Here is a 20,621-nt window from a genome sequence, read left to right as displayed (position 1 = left end):
AATAATTGAAGTCTCCATTGAGGGTGAAAGAGCGTTCGTCGAGGTTTCCTGTGCAGCCAGCACTGAAGTCATTAAGCTCTCTTCTGCTGGTGGTACCACGACTGTTGAAGTCTCCTCCAGTGTTGACGTCATGGTTCCCGTAGTCGATGGTACAACCACATCGAGTTCGCCGTTAAAGACGGTAAAGATGCCATCAATCTCACAAGAACAGGCAATTACGCGACTTATGCAACAGATGAAACAAACAAGGTGATCCTTACACCGTCGGCGTCAGCAACAAACTGAACGACCTGCTGTCTAGGACTCGCTCATATATACATGCACCCGATGGAATAATATGCTAGTTAAATCAAGAACCATTTACTATAATACAAGAGTCAAAACAACATTAGGAATATAAGCCCATATGATCGAAAAAATTCGATGCTGTGTGATACGTTCTCGTCTCAGGAAGTCGATCTCACCAATGTTCACTAGGCTCCAAAAGCTCCAATTCGCGCCATCAGATCCATCTACATTTGGCTCCAATGCTCCAATTGCCTATCAGCGTCAAGTGCTCCAAGACCTCCATCAGCTCCATTTGCTCCAACACGCAATGTTCACGCAATGTACGCAATGTACACGCAATCTACACAAAATTCACGCAGTTCAAGCGTTTAATGAAAAGGAAGCACATATGGATGGAAATTCTACAAAACGGAAGCGCATTTAACGAAAAGTAGGTGCATTTGGAAGCACAATCACAAAAAGGAAGCACATTCGGAAGCTCAATCATAGAAAAGAATGCACAATTAATTGGAAGCACAATCATCGAAAAGGAAGCACATTTGGAAGCACATTCGACGAAACGGAAGCACAATCGGAAGCACATTCAACAAAAAGGAAGCACATCTAACGAAAAGGACACACATTGACACGAACATTTAACTCAGTAGGTTGCGTTCATTAATTTTACGTTAGGATACAATGCCTCCAACAGTCATTTGCTCCAACTGTCTTTGACTCCAACAATCAATGACGTCAAAAGTATTTGACTCCAAATAGTCTTAGGACTAGCTCTATTTGACTACAAGACTAGGAGGCTACGAATATACGAGACAACAGGACTACATGTCTACATGAGTATTTGACTACGAAGCTACAAGTCTAAATGGCTCGAATTGCTGCATCTGTCTTCGGCGGAATATTCTCTTTGGCTCCAACTGCTCCAGCATTATGTTATAAGATTACAAGGCTACTTGGTTACGTAGCTACAAGTCTACGAGGCTCCATGGCATCATGACTACGCGACTACGAACCGTGAGTTTACGAGACTATGCGACTACGAGTCTACAAGGTTATGAGACTGCGAGGCTACAGGACTACGACTACGTGGCTACGAGACTACTTGGCTCTAACTGTCTTGGACTCCATTCAGCTGCCAGAGTTAATTTATCTCATGCAAAGAAACTTGTTGTAAGTAGTCCCAATTCTTGTCAACAGATGACACCACGTACTGCTTGAAGGTAAATATGATTAATTTATTTTATTTGGGATGTAGGATGCTCACTAACGATCACAAAAGAAGTATGGTTACGCTAGACAGCAAGGAGAAGGAAGTTCGTCCTTCCTGTTATTGTTTCTCAGTAATGGATATTTATTTTTTGAATTCCACCTGGTAAAAATATAACAAGTGCTGATTTAGTAGCAGAAATTCACTAATTAAATGTAACACCAAATAAAATGTCATGTCTCATTAGGTAAACAATCATTAATGCAGAGATCGGTTTCTCAGAAATAACCAGAAGCACTTGGAGAAACCACGGGAATAATCAGGAGCACACGGAGAAAACCGTCACACATCTTCTTTGATATCAGAAAAGTTACAGGGAATAATATAAAAAATAATAAAATAATAATAAATAGAAAACAGGAAAAAAAAAAAATACACAAAAATCTGGCTTGTGCTAGAACTCTATCCTTATTCAACAAATGAGAAGTTCACAAGCCGGCAGAATAGTTTTTTGTAAATTTTTATCTTTTTTGTTTTTTTTATTTTTTAATATTACTTTACTTTATTATTTTTAATATTTTATCTTGTAATTTTTCTGATATCAAATAAAATGTGTGACGGTTTTATACGTGGACTCCCAATTATTCTTGTCAATATTTTAATGGTTTTCTCCGTGTGTTCCTGATTATTCCTGAGGTTTCTCCAAGTGATTCTGGTAGTAAGAACTGAACACAAAATGGCGGATCTAAGATGGTCGTCAAGGTCAAGGTCAAAGTCAAATTTCAAGGTCAAAGTTCAAGGTATAGGTTCAATGCCAAGATCAAAGTTCAAGGTCTAGGTCAAAGTTCAATGCCAACAGTTGAGGTCAAAGGTATGGTGAACAAATTACACTAACGTGGCATCAGCGCATTCTAGCAGACGAAAACAAGATGGTGGCCTCCTGCGGACGAAGAGGAAGATAGCAGACAATGACGTCTTTTCAGTTGACGATATATAATTTGGTATTGGTGGTGGGAGGTCAGTCTGCAGGTGGCTTCCGTGAAGAAAGGATCTGTTGTATTTTTATTTTTTGCTCTTAGCGGGTTCGAACCAAGGACGGGAATCGATCTAATCATTCAATATATTATTCAGTAATTTTTTTTATGAATTTTTAACTTTTTTCATTAAGATCGGGTAACAAATAAATATTTTCAAGATTGCATACGTAACGATAATTTCTACAGTGGTGACATAATTAGAAATGTCGGGTGTGGCATAAGACGTTTTTATTACTATTTATTAAGAATTTTTTAAATATATTAATAAATTACTGGTTTACTCTCGCCGGGAATCGAACCGAGGACCGTAATCGTAAAAGTAACTAAAAATTTGAAGTAGGCAATTTTTTTAATTTTTTTTTTAATTTTTTCGGAATTTCTAGCATTAAAATTACGGATTTTTAAGATGGTGGCCGTAACGAAACATACAACATTTATAGAATCCAATATGGTGGGCGTAACTAAAAGTGTAACGATAACAACATACTCAACCAAGATGGCGGGCATAACGACACATGCAACATTTATATAATCCAAGATGGCGACCGTTACAATATGTGCAATGGTGGTTTTTAAGTTATATTTTATTAAATTTTAATTAATGAAGTTTTTATAAATTTTTATTAATTGTTTTATTAAAATCGGATAATAATTACTGATTTTCAAGATGGTGGACATGACGTCATAGGCCTACTAGTTGATGATATATATATACTTTGGCGTAAGTGGTGGGAGGTCAGTCGGCTAGTGGCTTCCCTGGAGGAAGGACCTGAGTTAATATTTTTTTTGCTCTTGCTGGGTTGGAACCGAGTTCTCCGAGCTGCATGGCATAAGTATATGTTTATTAAATATTTTTATTACAATTTTATTAAATGAATTTTTTATAAATTATAATTTTTTTCCATTTAAATCGGATAATATATAAAGATTTTTAAGACGGCGGCCGTAACGGAAATTGCAACGGTGACGTCATAGCTCAAAATGACAAAAAACAAAATGGCGGAATTTTCGACAATAACAAATTGCTGCTATGACGCCATCCAAGATGGCAGATCCAAGATGGCCGTCAAGGTCAATGTTAAAGATCAAGGTCATCCAAGATGGCCGCCGTGACGTCATAAATCCAAGATGGTGGTCGGCTTCCGTCTCCTCAGCCAGAAGCTAGGCGCATGATGCTCATTTGTAAACTACTTAGAATAAATTGACATTATCTCCAAAAAAACTACAAATAGTTGAAGAAGATACAGAATGTGCAAGCAAGATGCTATCAAATCTCAAAACAAAAATCATTTAACGCAGAAAAGGGTGGCAAACCGTAAAAAGTTATGCAACTGAGCTTTGCTTAAAATGGAATGTTCCGCCCCACTTTTCAGTCTCAAGAATAAGAAGGAAGAAAATAATGTTTGATGAAGTGCAGGTTGAGGAACCAATTATAGATGACTAGCTACAGTAACTGGAGTTGCCCGGGCTGAACTCAGGGTGAAGGGAATGTTTTTCCGAAATCAGATGTAGACAGTAATTTTATTTTTAATTTGTATTTCAAACGTGCAAAATAATTACTATCACTGGCAGAACCCGGCAGACGTTCTGCCAGTGTATAGTTATTTACCTCTATATATCTAAAAAAAAAAAAAAAAAAAAAAAATAGACGGTATTTATGTAACATAGACTCTATAAATAACTTTTAAAAAGTGTTAAAATGTAAGTTTACTGATATTGAAAAGATTCCATTATCTAGATAATGCTCGGCGTGCGTTGCAGCGTCTCATTTAATTTTGTTTTGTAATTTTTTTGACCCATACAAAGCATCTATCGAGCTCTCTCTCTCTCTCTCTCTATATATATATATATATATATATATATGCCTATATGTCTATATGTCTATTTCTGTTTTTAACTCTATATCTACATATATATATATATTTTACACTATCTCTCTCCTCTATATACATATACTCTATACTCTATATGTCTATGACCTATGATTTTTTCTGTTATAAAAATCAATTTATCACACTTTCAATCCAATATGGAGGGAATTTCAAATGAATATGTAGCCTATGTGTTAATCCAGGTTAAACTAGCTGTGTGCCGAATTTCATTCAAATCCGTTCAGCCGTTTTTTGCGTGATTGAGTAACAAGCATCCATCCATCCATCCATCCATCCATCCGTCCATCCATCCAAACTTTCACATTTATAATATTAGTTGGAATAGAAGCGATTCCAAGTTGAAGTATTCAACCGAAACTTGGACATAATAAGTACCCTAGTTACAGATATTTTATCGCAGTCAGTGAAATCTGTTCAACTTTTAAGTGCATGAGGTCCTCGTTTTTAAAAGACTCAAATGATGAACAAATATTAGAATCTTGAATATTTTTAGTACAAAACTACCTAGATGTTCTCTATTACAACCTAGGCCCACAGGATGTTAGATTTATAACTTGTGATAAGTCACATTGAAGAAATTAAAAGTGTTAGGGACCTAGCGGATACCATAATAGTGCGGGCACAAGTTAGTTCCAGCTTTCCTGATGTGGTCAATGCGTGCTTAATTTTTTTGACAATACCTGTTACAACTGCAAGAGCCGAGAGGTCATTTTCAAAAATGAAAATCATCAGGAATTATCTAAGAAGCACAATGCCGCAAGAGCGGTTAAGCTTCTTATCAACGATCTCTATTGAAAGTGCTAGAGCCATAACCATTGACTTAGATGACGCCGTAACACAGGTTTCAAGTGCCAAGTCACGAAAGAAGCTTCACTAAAAGCCCTTTAAATTGTGACTTGTTAAGCAAGTCTCATATAAAGTCTGTTTTTTTAGCGTAAAAATTTTAGTATTGACTTTAGGATTCGTTCTTTTACAATGTAAAATCCTTTGCTTTTTATTCATTACTTGATAAATTTTAATTATCTTACATTGATTTCGCAATTAAATGCAATGTGAACTACCTTGTTTAGCCTACTTATTAAACTACGATTAAAAAAGAAGAATAGCTTAATTTTTTATATTATGCCTGCATATTAAAGCAGTTGCCCTTTTGTAGCACAGTATTTTTTATGTTAATTTACGACAGTAAAACAAAATCGTAATCAAATGAAGTAGGTGGCACGAATTCCGAAGCTTGGTCCTGAGCAGGTAATTTGGTATTAATCATTTTACAAACATTTCTCAAAACGGATGTCAAATCTGTCCATGATCATTCAATCTCTATAATTTCACTATTTCCTTTAAAATAAGTTAGTAAAGATTATCATTAAGTTCAGTTACGAAAGTGCCAAGCTTCAGAATTCGTGCCGGATACTATATAATACTTTGTATACTATTTACTAATGATCAACGATAAAAACACAATATAGTGACAAAAATACTGTAAAACAATGGGTGGTGCTATGGGAGTAAATGTGCCTTTCCCTAGGGAGTTGTGTTGCGAAGATTTTTTTTGGGGTAAAGGAGGGGGGGGGGGGGGGGGCATGAGCCATTTCTGCTCCAGGGCACTCCAAACCTTGCTACGCCACTGTCTTCTGTGACCCCTCGTATGAATCAGGCTGACTCGCGGCTAACAATACACTGGTATCTACAATTTATTGCTCTTATTATGAAACCTTTGCTCACTGGCAGTTACGTCCCAGACTCGCGGAATTTTTAATGCTTGCATGTATTTAGAATTAATTTGTGTTTGGACGTCCCGCTAACATGGAGGTCGTAGCGGTGGTACAGTGGGATGGCGCCGTAACGGAATGCAATAGCGGGTGAAAAGGAGCACCCCGAGAAAACGCTCTGGCTCGCGGCGACCGCCACATTCCACGCGTGTGAATGTTAACGAGAAGCATGTTCTAGTCAAGCCTCAGAGTGATGTGCTACATGTTCTGCACAGTTTTTTTAATTCACTTCTACAATTACATTTCCACCTCGTCGAACTAGACCTGTGAGCGTTATCAGTTATTATTAATTCTTTCGAGTATAAAAACAGTTTTGACTGTCCTATTTCAGAAAATGTCAAGATATGCGTATGGCTCTATAAAATAAACAATAGTAAAACTACCGAAAATATTCATGGTTGAAATTTACTATTTTTAGGGATGGGAGTCTTAAATTAAATAAAAAATCATAAATTATTATTTTCGACTTACTATTCGATATATTATTTACACTCATGAATACAGCTGTGTACAATTTCATAACACAAAATATTTTGAATAATTTACCGAAAATATATCCCACTACCAATTACGAATCATAAATAAATGCCTCTTAGATTGTAATAACAGTATTAGCAGAATCGTAGGAGCCGCAAGAACTACCGCAACTACACACACGCGCACACAGCACACACAAGCTGAGCCATCACCACACTGTCGTTCCCCGAACACGAACACTATCTCGTCACACGACACAGTGCTCAACTCTTCTCGCGATCTCACTAAATTGTCAGCCACGCACAATCGGGCTTGTAGGGGTTGAGGCTGCCTTTTAGAATGTCCACCGCGACGTATTAGCAGCGGTGGCCAATCTTATTCCTTCCGAGGGCTAGATATCATTCTTGAAACTAATCCGATGCCCAGGTACGGATTAATTAATATTGTCATTTCTTATTTGTTCTGAACAGCGGCTAATAAGTAACATATGTGGCATGTGAGGAATTAAAGAAAATTAAGGACGATTTGTCCCTGACATCTTGGAGTTTTTCTTTTTTTACTACAATTTTAATGATTAACTATTAATCTTAATTTTTTGAATGTCAAGGCATTATGTATGACCTTAGAACGTTAAAAAATTAAAACAACAAATTATCAATGAACAATTGGATAACACGAATATAAATAATATTTTTGAGTTTTATTTCAATAGTTCTGTGGCATGAACACTGTCTGCTAGCAACTGTACTGTACGTATGCAAACAAAGTCGGCTAACATGCAACAGCACACCTAATGCTATGTATTTGTTGAAAGATTGTTTGAGCGGGCCGGGCGAAACGAAGTGCCCATCACTGAATCAGCCACGGCAGTCTTGACCTGACTGTTTATTCAAGCATGACCACACCTTGGAGCCTGGGCATGGGAAGGGGGAAGTGTCCCTCGCCCCGCGAGAGTGCTCCCGCGGCACCACGTGTCACAGCAGTCTGGCCGCCACACATCAGGCAGCTTTCAACTAAGCAGGTTTTAAAATATGTAACGAAGAAACCTTCATACTATTATATTTACTGGTCATAACACGAGGTTTTAAAATTATAATTGGTGTTATTTCATTTTATATAGGCTGTTATAGGTCGAAGTGGCTTCATTGAGAAAAAATGTATATTCAATGCTTCTGTTACGTAAGTAATGTATATTTATTTTATTTTCTGTTGAAGAGGACTCCAGGTGCCCGGTAGCACGAAGTAGCAGACATTTCAACACGAAACACCCTTAAAAATATTACTTTTTGTTTTGTCTGAAACTAGAAAGTGGCAGATTCACGGGCGAGTATACACGAACTGACAACCGGTTACCATTAAGCTGATATACTTTCTTGTAGTGCTAGGTATGCAAATTTTCTGCCTGTTATCAATTCGTGTTTGGATTTTACAAGTCTTTAGACATGACACTTAGGTTTAGTCAAGTGGCATGTTAACAATGTTATGTTGCATGGCTTTATTGTGTTTTAGTGTACTATGAGTATAAATTATGGATGTTGTATGTTTTAGGTAGCACTTACTTAGCAACATCTATGTTTACAAAATCGCTTTTAAATAACTATTAAAGACAACATTTTAAGACACTCATGTCGATTTTCTCAAATATATTTGGTTTCACACATGTTTAGGCACCGTCCATCGACAGAACTCTTGCCTTAGTTTTAACTGTAGGAATAATTTTAAAAATAGTTTTATTGGTACACTAGCTGCCCGACCCGGCTTCGCACGGCTATACTAATGGAAAAAATTTAAGCCACATCTCCCATTTACATTAATGGTAAATAAAAAAAATTCAGTGAAAATTTATTACAATGCTGTATAATGTACCGTAGAGGAAATGAATAGCACCGATGGTTTCCCGACTCGTGCACGCAACGTACAACTGATGTACCCGTACTTCGCTACGGCAGTCTACAGGTAGATCACTCTTGCGCCGCTCATTATACATGCCCCTCCTTGTGGGTACGCCACTGCCGCGCGATGCCCGTTGCCATGGAGACGCAGAAGGCATGAACAATGCAAAATCCTGTTCTCATGCAGACAAAGTACCCACTGTTGCCTGGTTTTAACCACCCATGGGATCTAATTTTTGGAAAATGTCATCCTGCGTAACATAAGGAACATTACTGTGAAGTTTCAAGTCTGAAAAATATATATACTTGAAAAAAAGGGCAATAAAAACAAATTAAACACAGAGAGAGGGAAAAAAAACAATAGTTTAGGTTTGCGATTTAAAGTGATAAAAAGTATTTAAATATTAATTGAACTCTTATGAGGGTACTGATTGCTTCGTTGTTAATATCACACGGGTGTTTTTTACTTGCATGGGAAAATTAAGAATGATAAGGCATCTAGTGCGTGGCAACAATGTTAATAAGCAATATGAAATAAACTTCTATGCGCCTGCGGCATTGTCAACACACACTTCGTACGTGTACTGCATGTTGTATCTAACCCCCTCCAACGCATTTGATTCTAAATTGGACTTTTAGTAAGGATCCCTAATGTTACTGATAATATAATATAGCCTATAGCTTTTCTCGATAAATGTACTATCCAACATTGAAAGCATTTTTCAAATCGGACAAGTGGTTCCTGAGTTTAGCGCGTTCAAACAAACAAACAAAGAAACAAACTCTTCAGCTTTATAATATTAGTATAGATTTCGACAGGACCTTTACCTCGCCAGTATATTCAGTACCGTAAAAATGCTCGTATATATGGACTAAACAAAGGAGCCGGTGGCCCCTTGAAAAGCTGGTCAGTGGTGATTCGATGCAGGAGCTGCGTGGCCTCAGCAGACATGGCAGAACGTTTAGAAGGGGGCACGCGGCGTGGCGGGAGAGGAAAGCTCTTTCCCCTCCGCAGAGACGAACTAAAGGCGGGTCTGAGTAGTGACTTGCTTGAGGTTACAGGAGCACCTGCTAGGTCCACACCTTGTTTAACAAGCAACCGTGGTAAAAATAATTTTCTAATTTTTTGCTTTTAAAGCTTTTTTAATATTATGCTGTAATTAAAATAATTTTTATTGTATTTTACATAATTTAAATTTATAATTTTGTGACTTTTTCTTTAATTAAGATTTTTTACGTTTTCGCAGTTACTTTTTCCTTGATATTTTGTGTATAAGTTTATAACACTAATAAGAGTCTTTCTGGAACGATCTAACTATAGTACGGTGCAATTAGACCTAAACCTCAACATCCAAAAAAAAGTTTCCCTCCAACGCCAAATTGTTCTATCCATTCCCCTTAGTATGTAATTAAAAGTTACACTAATTTGAGTGTCCGGTTAGGGTGGGAGGGGGGAGGGAAGAGGGTGAAATGGTAGTTTTTCGCAGTTTTTCGCAAATATCTCGAAAAATATTCGGTTTAGTGAAAAACGTATTCCATACAAAAATAATTTACATTAAATTACGAACAAAAATATTTATATTCATACTCACGCTAAAGTGAACGGTTCTGGAGATATGGAGGGGGTAAAAGTGCCCATTTTAACATTTTTCAGATTTGTTGGAAAAACATGAAATTATCACTGTGTAAACTGAAATAAATCAACAATATCAGAATTATTTACATGTATTCAAGTAAAGTGGACAGGCAAGTAGGAACCAGGGGGGGGGGGGGGGGGGAACCCAGGCGACTGCCCGGCCATAACATTTCATGGCCGGGCAAAGTTATGGTTTTGCCCGGCCATTGCATCATATGAACAAGAGGCATGAGGCATTTTCTTCATTGCAATGCTAAGTGGTTTTGTGGGATTTTCTTTTCTGTGCGTTATTTTATTATTAAAATAAATTAAGTTTTTTCGATAAGTGTACAGGCACAATAAATACGGCAACTGTTGTTGTTATCTTCTAAATATTCACGTTTCACAGTGCTGATAGCGGAAATATTATTGTGGGATATAAGACCAGTAAATGTTTCCGCTCGTTGCAGTAGCTTACGCTCCGTTTTTGTCCACCCTTGTCTACCTGACCTTCAGACCCTTGCATTCACTCCGCCTCGTTTCTACCTAACGGTAACGACCTGGCGTGCAGAGCGCTTTCCACATCAGTCATCATTCAACAGCTGCGGAGCCCTCACAGCGATGAGCCGGGCCGGGCACGTGTTTCTGCCCTCCGGGAGGCGTGGTTTACAGCCTGGGGTGGAGTCAGACGGGCAGACGCGGGGTTTCCACCCCTCCTTTCCTTCGCTGTGCATTCCTTAGCCGTGGAGGAATGATCTTGCGCGCTGCGCTGGGAGCGCTCGTCCACAGGCCTCGGCGACACTCGCTTGCAGGCGGCTCTTACCTGTCTGAATAACTCGTATATGTGCTGACTGGCGGCGGAGTGAGTGGTCAGTGCAACCACTCACCACCAGGGGCGCTTGCGTCTGGTCACTAAATCCAGTTCTGGACAACAAGAAAGGCGGACCACGAGTCCAATTGCCCAACCCCCGCATGGTAGACTCTTTTCTACTCTGTCCAACACTTCATCCAGACCATCCTCTATCTCCTGTAAATTCCTACACGTAATGCATGCCAATTTGCATCCCGCATGAATGTGCCCAGGGTTTTCCCTGTGTCTATGCAGGTTTTACCTGGGCCCAACCTATCTCTAGTTATAGTCTAGATTTAAGAGTGAGGGGAGTTAGTCATGGCGCCAATCGCTGCCATGGCTGGCCAATCCCCTCCTAGCACATGATGCATGCGACCCTCTCCTTGCATGGCTAATCCCAGCATGACTAGGCGTATAGGCTTCGGCCTGAGACGCACCTAGGTCCCTCCCTAACCCGGACCCCTCCAAAATACACTTAGTTTTAGTTAGGTTAGGAAAAAAAAAAAGAATATATAACTCGTATATGGAAGTTTATGCCTTTGAAGGCATCATGCTCAGTATAATGCATGCAATTTAATATGTTCCTAGGCAAAGAATGAGAAGTATAACATATTCATAAATATAATTGTTTATGGTTATTTTTATACAATGTTATCTATAAGCTGTATTATTGTTTTTATAAAGACTTATTCAACAAAGTTTTTCAGAAAGAATTCAAACTCGCTAAAATTTACAAACATATACCATAACCATATTTTTAGGGCCGTCAACAAAACCTAAATAAGAATTACGAGACCGGAATTCGATTTCGAATCCTTCAGAATGCAAGGTCGTTGACTTACATATATTTTTAAACCATTTTATATCTGTTTTTATTGTAGACTTGAATCTTAATTGCCCCCCCCCCCCTCCCTTGAGACATAGTTTGCGTGGTGTCAGAGTATTCTGAAACCTACACCCTCGCACCCGAAGTCGGCATGAGTCCAACTAGCTACGGATTTTTTCTTGTAGGTGGCGTAGTTAACACAAAGATAAAAAAAACATTTAAAATTGTTTAAATATTTCTATTTACCAAAACGAAAAATAGCGAAGGATATCTTCAATTATATTGTAAGAAAATCTTACATTTTTGTATATATTTGCCTTTTTAAATTACTACTATACAAGCAGAACAAAAAGTGTTGCATTATTTTTTTAAAAAATAAAGAAATAGTTAAATTATATTTAAACACAACTGTAAACAAATACATTATATATAGACTATATGATCATTCTAATTTTCTAAATACACATATCATGATGGAATAAAATTCCATCAAAGACACACGAAATTAATGTATGAGTTAAGAATATATATAATACTCATATTCACTTATAACAACATATTTAGAACTTTGGGAAATATATGATAGAATTAACTTGTGAAATGCTCTCTACATGAATGTAAAAATACCTATTTAAATTTTAAAAAATGAAAGCGAATCTTTCAGTACTCGCCAGAGGTGTGTAAATATCTAACCTCGGTAATGGGCAAATAAATTTATAATACTCAACTCGGACACGAAATTTAAAATAATTCTTTAAGATAATGACAAACGTTATAAATATAGGTATATAAATTGTGTTTTCCCACTTCAACGTTAAAAAAAACCTCTAATTTATTAGCCACGAAAACTATGTTGGATCAAATGTGTGAATGTTATTATGATAAATTAAAATCTAATACACTACGCAGACAACTGTTCTCCATGTAATGTATTACCTTTCCAACCTACTATCTCTAACACGTTAATTATACTTAATAGACATATGAAATAGCAAGACTAATGACAAGTGTTAACAAAGTTTGAAAATAGGGTACGACTTCATGAGCTAGGTCTTAAACAACCCACTTATACAACCTCAAAGTAAAACTTAATTACTGAAAACAATTTTATATGCTTGCATGTTCAATAGATTCTCATACATCTATATAGTAATCAATTATTGCTACTACATATGCTTCACTTTCAAGAATAATAGTAAAAATAACATTTAGCCTATATAAAATAACATCCTTTATAAGTCCAGATAGCCAGTAGACAAAATTCTCGGTTGGTTATATGTAGTTGCCTCTGGATTTAAAAATAATATTCATGATTTTTATTCAGGCCAGAAATTTTACTTTTGTCGCTGTAACATGCAAGATAACGAAGTTTACCATCCAACACTGCTTTTTCAATTTCAATGCCTGCCGCAGATAAAGGACATTTTATTTCAACCAGACCATGTTTCCCGACGCAGCCATCTGGAGTTGCTCCAAGATATGGTAAATGCTTGTCTATGAAGAGAACACAGGGTTGTATGATAATATTCTCCTGTTTTTCGAGTTGCTTAATAGCAACTGATTAATTACTTCTGCCGTATGCAATTGCTGGGATATTGAGAATATCGGGTGAGTATATAATACTTTTGACCAAATTTTATAGTTTGTGCTAACTCGCCGACGACATATTCTGCCAAATTTGGAAGCTGTGAGCATTTTGCGCCTATGTTCCAGCCATTCGCTGCTGCCGGCCTGAAGAAGTGTCCCTCTCTCTATTTCTTTGCGCTCCTCATCTGTTTTTTCTAATGACTTAAACAGATTTTCTTTTTGTAAAAGAAACTCTTCAGTCGCCATATCAGGTTTTTCGCAGTTTGAGCCATAGTCAGTATCTCCTAGACTGGAATGTTTTTGATGTATGCTTTTCCTTGAAATAAGAGCTCGCTTGGCGCGCTTTCGTTTTGCTGCTGCTTTGTCTCTTTTTTTTTTGACCGAGAAATTTCTAGTTTCTTCACAAATTTGTTTGGACTGAAGCCATCACACAATGTCTTATGGAGTACAGAGTGAGGTTTCCTGGTGTTGTGTGAAACAACTGCGGCAGAGCATCGTGCTTGGTATAATCTCTTTAGAGCATAGTTCATCCGTTTGCCACCGACGAATTTTGCAATGATTGAGTAGAACTGTTCTACAACATTGCTGTCAACGTCATGTATTAAGCTTCGTGAATTCTGGGCCAAATATCGAACAGCTTTCATTATGAGATCGTATAACCCACAACTTGTAAGTTCCGGCACAAGATTTCTTTTTTCATCCTTAGGACCGGAACAAAAATACTGCAGGTCCGAACATTTTTTGTGCTCTCCGAATACATGGCTGAGTCCATTAAAATATCATCATGAAGAGATGCTATTTTTGTGGCAATGAGTACTTTTTCTTTCTTTCTATGTTTGACAGCCTCTGTTACAGCCCTTCGCAATTTCAATATTTTTTGAGATAGCAGTTTCCTTAGAGCTGGAGACCCTATTCGGCTTTGTTCTGAAAGATTTCTTAGTTTAGTACAGTAGTTACGTAAAAGATGATTTCGGCACTCAATCTTTTCAACTTTTGTATCCTTGTATGGCCGTGCTTCCAAGATTTTCTTATAACAGCTACTGTCACCATCAGCAATAATTTTGCTATATTTTACATTGTAAACTGCTTAACTGTGTTGAAAACCTTCAACAATAATATTAGCCTCCATGCTGCTAGAGCTTCCAGTCCAATTTTTATAACAAGTATGCACAGGAATTTCGTTTTGATTCGAAACTCAAGCACAAACGAAACAAAATTTGTTTCTTACGGACATAAACCAAACTTTTCTTGTATGGAATCCTACTATTGCTGCCACGCCGGAAAGATCATTATATTGAGTTCGGTAGGATCGTTTTGAACAACAGCCATCAGCAACAACAGTCAAAAGAGGAATACCATTTTCATCAACATCTCCTCTTTTTACAGCTAGTTCAGATTCTTCCTTCATTGCATCCTTCATGTTATCCAGGGCAGCTTTCTCCCACCCTTCACAAACTTTGTTATGTATTTTTGAACATGTTTTCGAAGACATAAACGGAATACCTATACTAGCACATATTTCTTCTAAATGCGAAAATCCTCCTCCCACACCCAATCTTCCAGCAACAGCTTTGAAATTTACATCCACATGTGTTGATGCAATTATTGGATCATGGGTAGGCGTTGAAAATTTTCCGTTGCACATGTTGCACTCAAAAAACAAAACTGACTGAAGACCATGACGTATTTCTTTAATGAACTGTAAATTGTTAAGTGAGCATCCGAAAGCAGGATTGTGTGTCCAAGTTCTGTCATCTTTCTTAGAATATACCTACTGTTTGTCTACAATACGATCTCCTTCAAGTGTCTGTTCACGTGGAGGCTCAAAACTGTGACTTGTTTCCATTAGGTCTTCTTTGGAGCTGGAAGTCTTGCTATTATGATCTTCTGCGGCATAAAGACTCGAACTGCCACATCGCTCATAATCTTCAGTGCCAATGCAAGGCCACTGCAAATAGAAAATACAAAAACTAAAACATTTGTAAATAATTTCACATAAATTGAAAACTTTATAATCGTTTGTACTATTAAGTTTGTTTGGATAATAGTTTAGCGAAAAATAAAATACAAATGTATTTTTCATTTTTTATAAGTAATTAAACATAATTTATTGCACAAAACAAACCAATCAGGCTGATATATGACATTTTAAATTCAGTATAAATGTGTGTTGTTTTAAACAGGTCAATATAAGCTATAAAATTTATCTATTGCATGAATAACTACGGTATTTATACATTTTTAAAGACAGTAGCCTCATAATTTTTAATAAACAAAGAGTTATATTTATGGGACTTTGAGTTCAAGTTTTATGATATAACAGTATATCATCATTTTAAAAATTTGAAATCAATAATTTCAATTTATTTAATACGAATGCCTTTAGTAGTTATGTCCAAAACAAGTAAGCATTATTTTTCCGTAGTTTTAGAACAAAAAAAATGTTTTTTTTTTTTTTTTAATTTATTAGTTGATTTTAATTGTAGGTATACTTAAGGCATGTGTCTCAAGATTTGTGAACTTAAAAACTAGTAATAACACAATGTTATGATATTGAAACAAGTTAAATTTGTTAAATGAATTTTATGTCTTTTTGTGAAGAAAATGTTCGTAAAAGTTTCTTGGAAATATCAATTCTTTTTGCCAAACCTGACAATTTTAGGGCGCTTAATGTGGCTTTTGCTTGATGGCATTTAGGATCGTATATTTAAATCGGTTCAGTAGTTTTGGCGTGAAAGCGCGACAGACAGACATATTGACTTACTTTCACATTTATAATATTATTAATAATATTAATAATTAATATAAGTAAGGATTTACTTTGGAAATAAAACTGTGTTAGTTTTATTCAAACATATTCTTTGAGAGTTAGGTATAAAAAATCTAAATTTATTTAAGATAACTAAATGGGTAATTTGTAAGTAGTATTACTTTAAATTTATACAATACTACTTTTCAAATTATTTTAGCTGTTTTGTAAACTGTGATGTAAAATAATCACATGATATTGCTTTTATTTTAATATGACAGTATTTTGAATTATGATTAACTGAATCAAAAAATACTTCTCTCTGTGTGTGTTCAGCAAATACAAGAAAATATTATTTGTAATTTCATTTTCATAAATCAATATTTTTATCAAAGATTGTTTCAATTTTTGTTCTAAGTAAACCTTTATGTAGGGCAAAGAACTTTTAATTTTTTTCCAAAAATTTTACAAAGCTATAGAAAATATACATCGTTAATTGTAAAAAAATATATTTTGAAATCTAAAAACCATTCATTACACACTTTTTATTTCTTGTGTTACGAATTTATATATTTTGAGCAATTGTTTTTCTAATTCATGCACGTATCATGAAAGTCTAGGAATGTGTTGTTTTTTTTTACATTTGCAATTTCTTGTTAAACTGTATGTCAAAAGGAACCCAAAAATGGAAAAAACAGATTAATATAACCAACACAAAGAAAACAAGCCAAAATCAGCCTATATCAGAGGTTAAATGCAAATACCGCAGAGAGAATTCTGTGGAGGGAATAGTCAGAAAAACATCACAGCGCAAACGAACACAGTGGGCTGTCAACGACTTGTCCTTTATTGAGATTTTTTATGGCACACAGGGCAACCAGCAATGATGTGTACCCTAAAAAACATTTTGAATAAATCTTTTCCATTGCAAGAACCATTCAAATAACTCGTTGATGTTTTTTTTAGAACGTAATTAATACTTTACTGAATCAAGAAATGTTTTTAAACGTCACTATTTGATAAAAAAAAATTAAACAACTGTATCAGCACTAGACTTTAAAAAGCTATTCACTTTTATATTGTTTCACTATGCAACATACCTCATGTTCGTGAACAATAGGAGAACTGGTCATTAGGCAGTTGAGTTGTAATGAAGATTCGGCCACGCATTGGTTATTCTCAGGCCCAGACGAATAAGTTGGATCATCTGGTGGCATCTGTTTGAGAACTGTGTATATCCAGTAAATAAAGCTGGATAAAATCATGTGGGTAATGTTCCGTAAATTTTCACCTAAAATTTAAAGCCAACTGGTCCAACTTGAAAGAAAATGTCACTTTTCGTCCAACTAAGTATTACAAACTAATACTTCACCCAATTTCAGCTGACTGTACTGAAAAAAAATTAGTACTACGCTAGTTTGGCAGTTAACTGTAAAAGTTGGCGCATTTAATCATGGTTCTAACATAGTATTTCTTGGACACTGTTTTTTTTAGTAAAGAAACACCGTTTTTTTACGTTTTCTTACTTACTTAAAACTATTCTAGTGTACCCAAGTCTTTCCTCAAAACCCAAACTTTAAAATTCTAGTTTGAGTGAGACTGGTAAGTGTGAGCGAGACAGAAATTATTTTTACAGGTATTAATTTTAAATACTTAACGTAACATTTTATTTTTAGCTGGAGCAGTTAGACAACAATTTACGTAAGCATTATTCAGGATTTACAAATAAAATTAAAAAAAAAAAACAGATTTGTAATAACGGTAGTGGGAACACCAGCACTAGCTGTAGAGGTTGTCTGTTTTTTTAAACATACGGTACCTATAATTTTAAGAATACATAACCTAAATGTTTTAATATTTTTCTGATAACTATTATTACTATAACTACAATTTTTTTCAAAGATTACTTTTTTTTGTCCGTTGTCTTGATCTACGACATGTTGAATTTCGTCTCTGTTTGAAAATTAGGAATCAGTAGAACTATCAATAAATTCTTCTTCCTCAGGCTTTTTTGATGTAACCTGAAATTCTTCTTCGCAAGATTCTTTATTTCTGAAAAATGTTGCTTGAAGCTTCAGTCTTTTCCTGTGAATATTTCAAATGAGTCACAAAAGCATTATTTAGTTGTGTGTGGCACATCTAAATATATATAACTCAAAGGTGACTGACTGACTGACATAGTGATCTATCAACGCACAGCCCAAACCACTGGACGGATCGGGATGAAATTTGGCTTGCAGGTAGATGTTATGACGTAGGCATCCGCTAAGAAAGGATTTTGATTCATTCTACCCCCAAGGGGATAAAATACTACTCACTGACTCACTCATCACGAGATCTCTAAAGCTATACACCCGATTGACTTGAAATTTAGCATAGTTACTCATTTTGTGATGTAGACGCTCACTAAGAACGGATTCTGCGGAAATCCGATCCCAAGGGGAGTTTCGGGGGCGTAATATATCAAAATTTCCAGTTTTTGGTAGGAAATCACCATGGCAACGGCTGTTGCTTTGTTGATGCTTCATTCGTCTCTATGGCAACGACTATTTCATTGTTAGTGCAGTCCTCATCACCGTTTAAATTTTGGCGGGTACTTTAAACTTCACAGTAATGTACCTTATGTTACGCAGGATGACATTTTCCGAAAATTAGATCCCATGGGTGGTTAAAACCAGGCAACAGTGGGTACTTTATCTACATGAGAACAGGATTTTGCATTGTTCATGCCTTCTGCGTCTCCATGGCAACGGGCATCGCGCCGCGGCAGTGGCGTACCCACAAGGAGGGGCATGTATAATGAGCGGCGCAAGAGTGATCTGCCTGTAGACTGCCGTAGCGAAGTACGAGTACATCAGTTGTACCATTGAATATATATAACGTATAGAAGTCGCGAGAGGATACGATTTATTCTGCCAGTTTTGGAATCCAAACTGAGGTAGTTGGAAGCTCCCCCGCCAGACAGCTCTGCTTTCGAAAAGAAGGCACTCGTGGTTAGTGTCTCCCACGCTAGAGCGCTATAGTATCGCTTGTCTCAAAGGCGCGCGCGTATTATCTCTCTCTCTCTCACTCTCTCTCAATATTTTGTATTTTATTTCCATTGCTGTGTGGAGGGCCAGCGCATTGACAAGGCGGGAGGTTATGCTCGTCAAAACGAGGCGTAAAAATATTTAACACAAATATATTTTGTTTAAAGAACCGAAAGCAAAAAATAAATCCTTGAAATATTTCACAATTATTTAAAAACAGCCACATATATCAGTAATTCATTAGTGTTTGATTCCAGATGGTGTAATAATTATTGTACTGGAATAAAAATTGGTCCAATTGGATATAAAATAAGTATTTTATCCAAAAAATTAATTAAAGCACCTCAAAAATCTACTTTAATATAAATTCAACCAAATATATGCAAAGCGGAAATTATAAAATATCGGACACTAGTAGGTATATATAGTTCGTATGAGGACACCGGAGGACGGAGGGGGATCCGGGGATCCGATCCAGACACCTTAAGGCTTCGCTTCATCACCCATGTTGGATTATGTCACTTCCTTCGACCATGCACGCACGAAAAAGTGTCCCGTTACGTTCATCAGCCATGTACGCACGAAAAAATGTCACGTTACGAGTAGATGGAAATACCGGTTCTGGGACAGGCGCAGGATCCAGGAGCCGACCTTGAACATTGACCTTGAACCTTGACCTTGATCTTTGACCTTGACCTTGACCTTGACCTTGAATTTACTTTGACCTTTAACTTTGACCTTGAAATTTGACCTTGAACATTGACTTTGACCTTGAACATTGACTTAAACCTTGAACTTTGACCTTGACCTAGACCTTAAAATTTAACCTTGAAATTTTACCCTGACATTGAAATTCGACCCTGACCTTTAGCCTTGCAACCCTCGATGTTGCCAACCTGATAACGTCATCTAATCCATATGCTAACCTAACCTAACCTAACCTAACCTAAACTAAACTAAACTAAACTAAACTAACCTAAACTAACCTAACCTAACCTAACCTAAACTAAACTAACTAAACTAAACAAACCTCACCTAACCTAATCCATATGCTAATCTATGCTAACCTAACCTAACCAAACCTAACCTAACCTAACCTAACCTAAACTAAACTAACCTAAACTAAACTAACCTCACCTAACCTAATCCATATGCTAATCTATGCTAACCTAACCTAACCTAACCTAACCTAACCTAAACTAAACTAAACTAAACTAAACTAACCTAACCTAACCTAACCTAATCCATATGCTAATCTATGTTAAGCTAACCTAACCTAACCTAACCTAACCTAAACTAAACTAAACTAAACTTACCTAACCTAATCCATATGCTAATCTATGCTAACCTAACCTAACCTAACCTAACCTAACCTAACCTAACCAAACCTAACCTAACCTAAC

The sequence above is a fragment of the Bacillus rossius genome, chromosome 1 (genome assembly GCF_032445375.1).
Source record: "Bacillus rossius redtenbacheri isolate Brsri chromosome 1, Brsri_v3, whole genome shotgun sequence".
NCBI lineage: Eukaryota > Metazoa > Arthropoda > Insecta > Phasmatodea > Bacillidae > Bacillus > Bacillus rossius.
The sequence above is the reverse complement of the archived record's forward strand: the minus strand, read 5'-3'. Positions refer to the sequence as shown.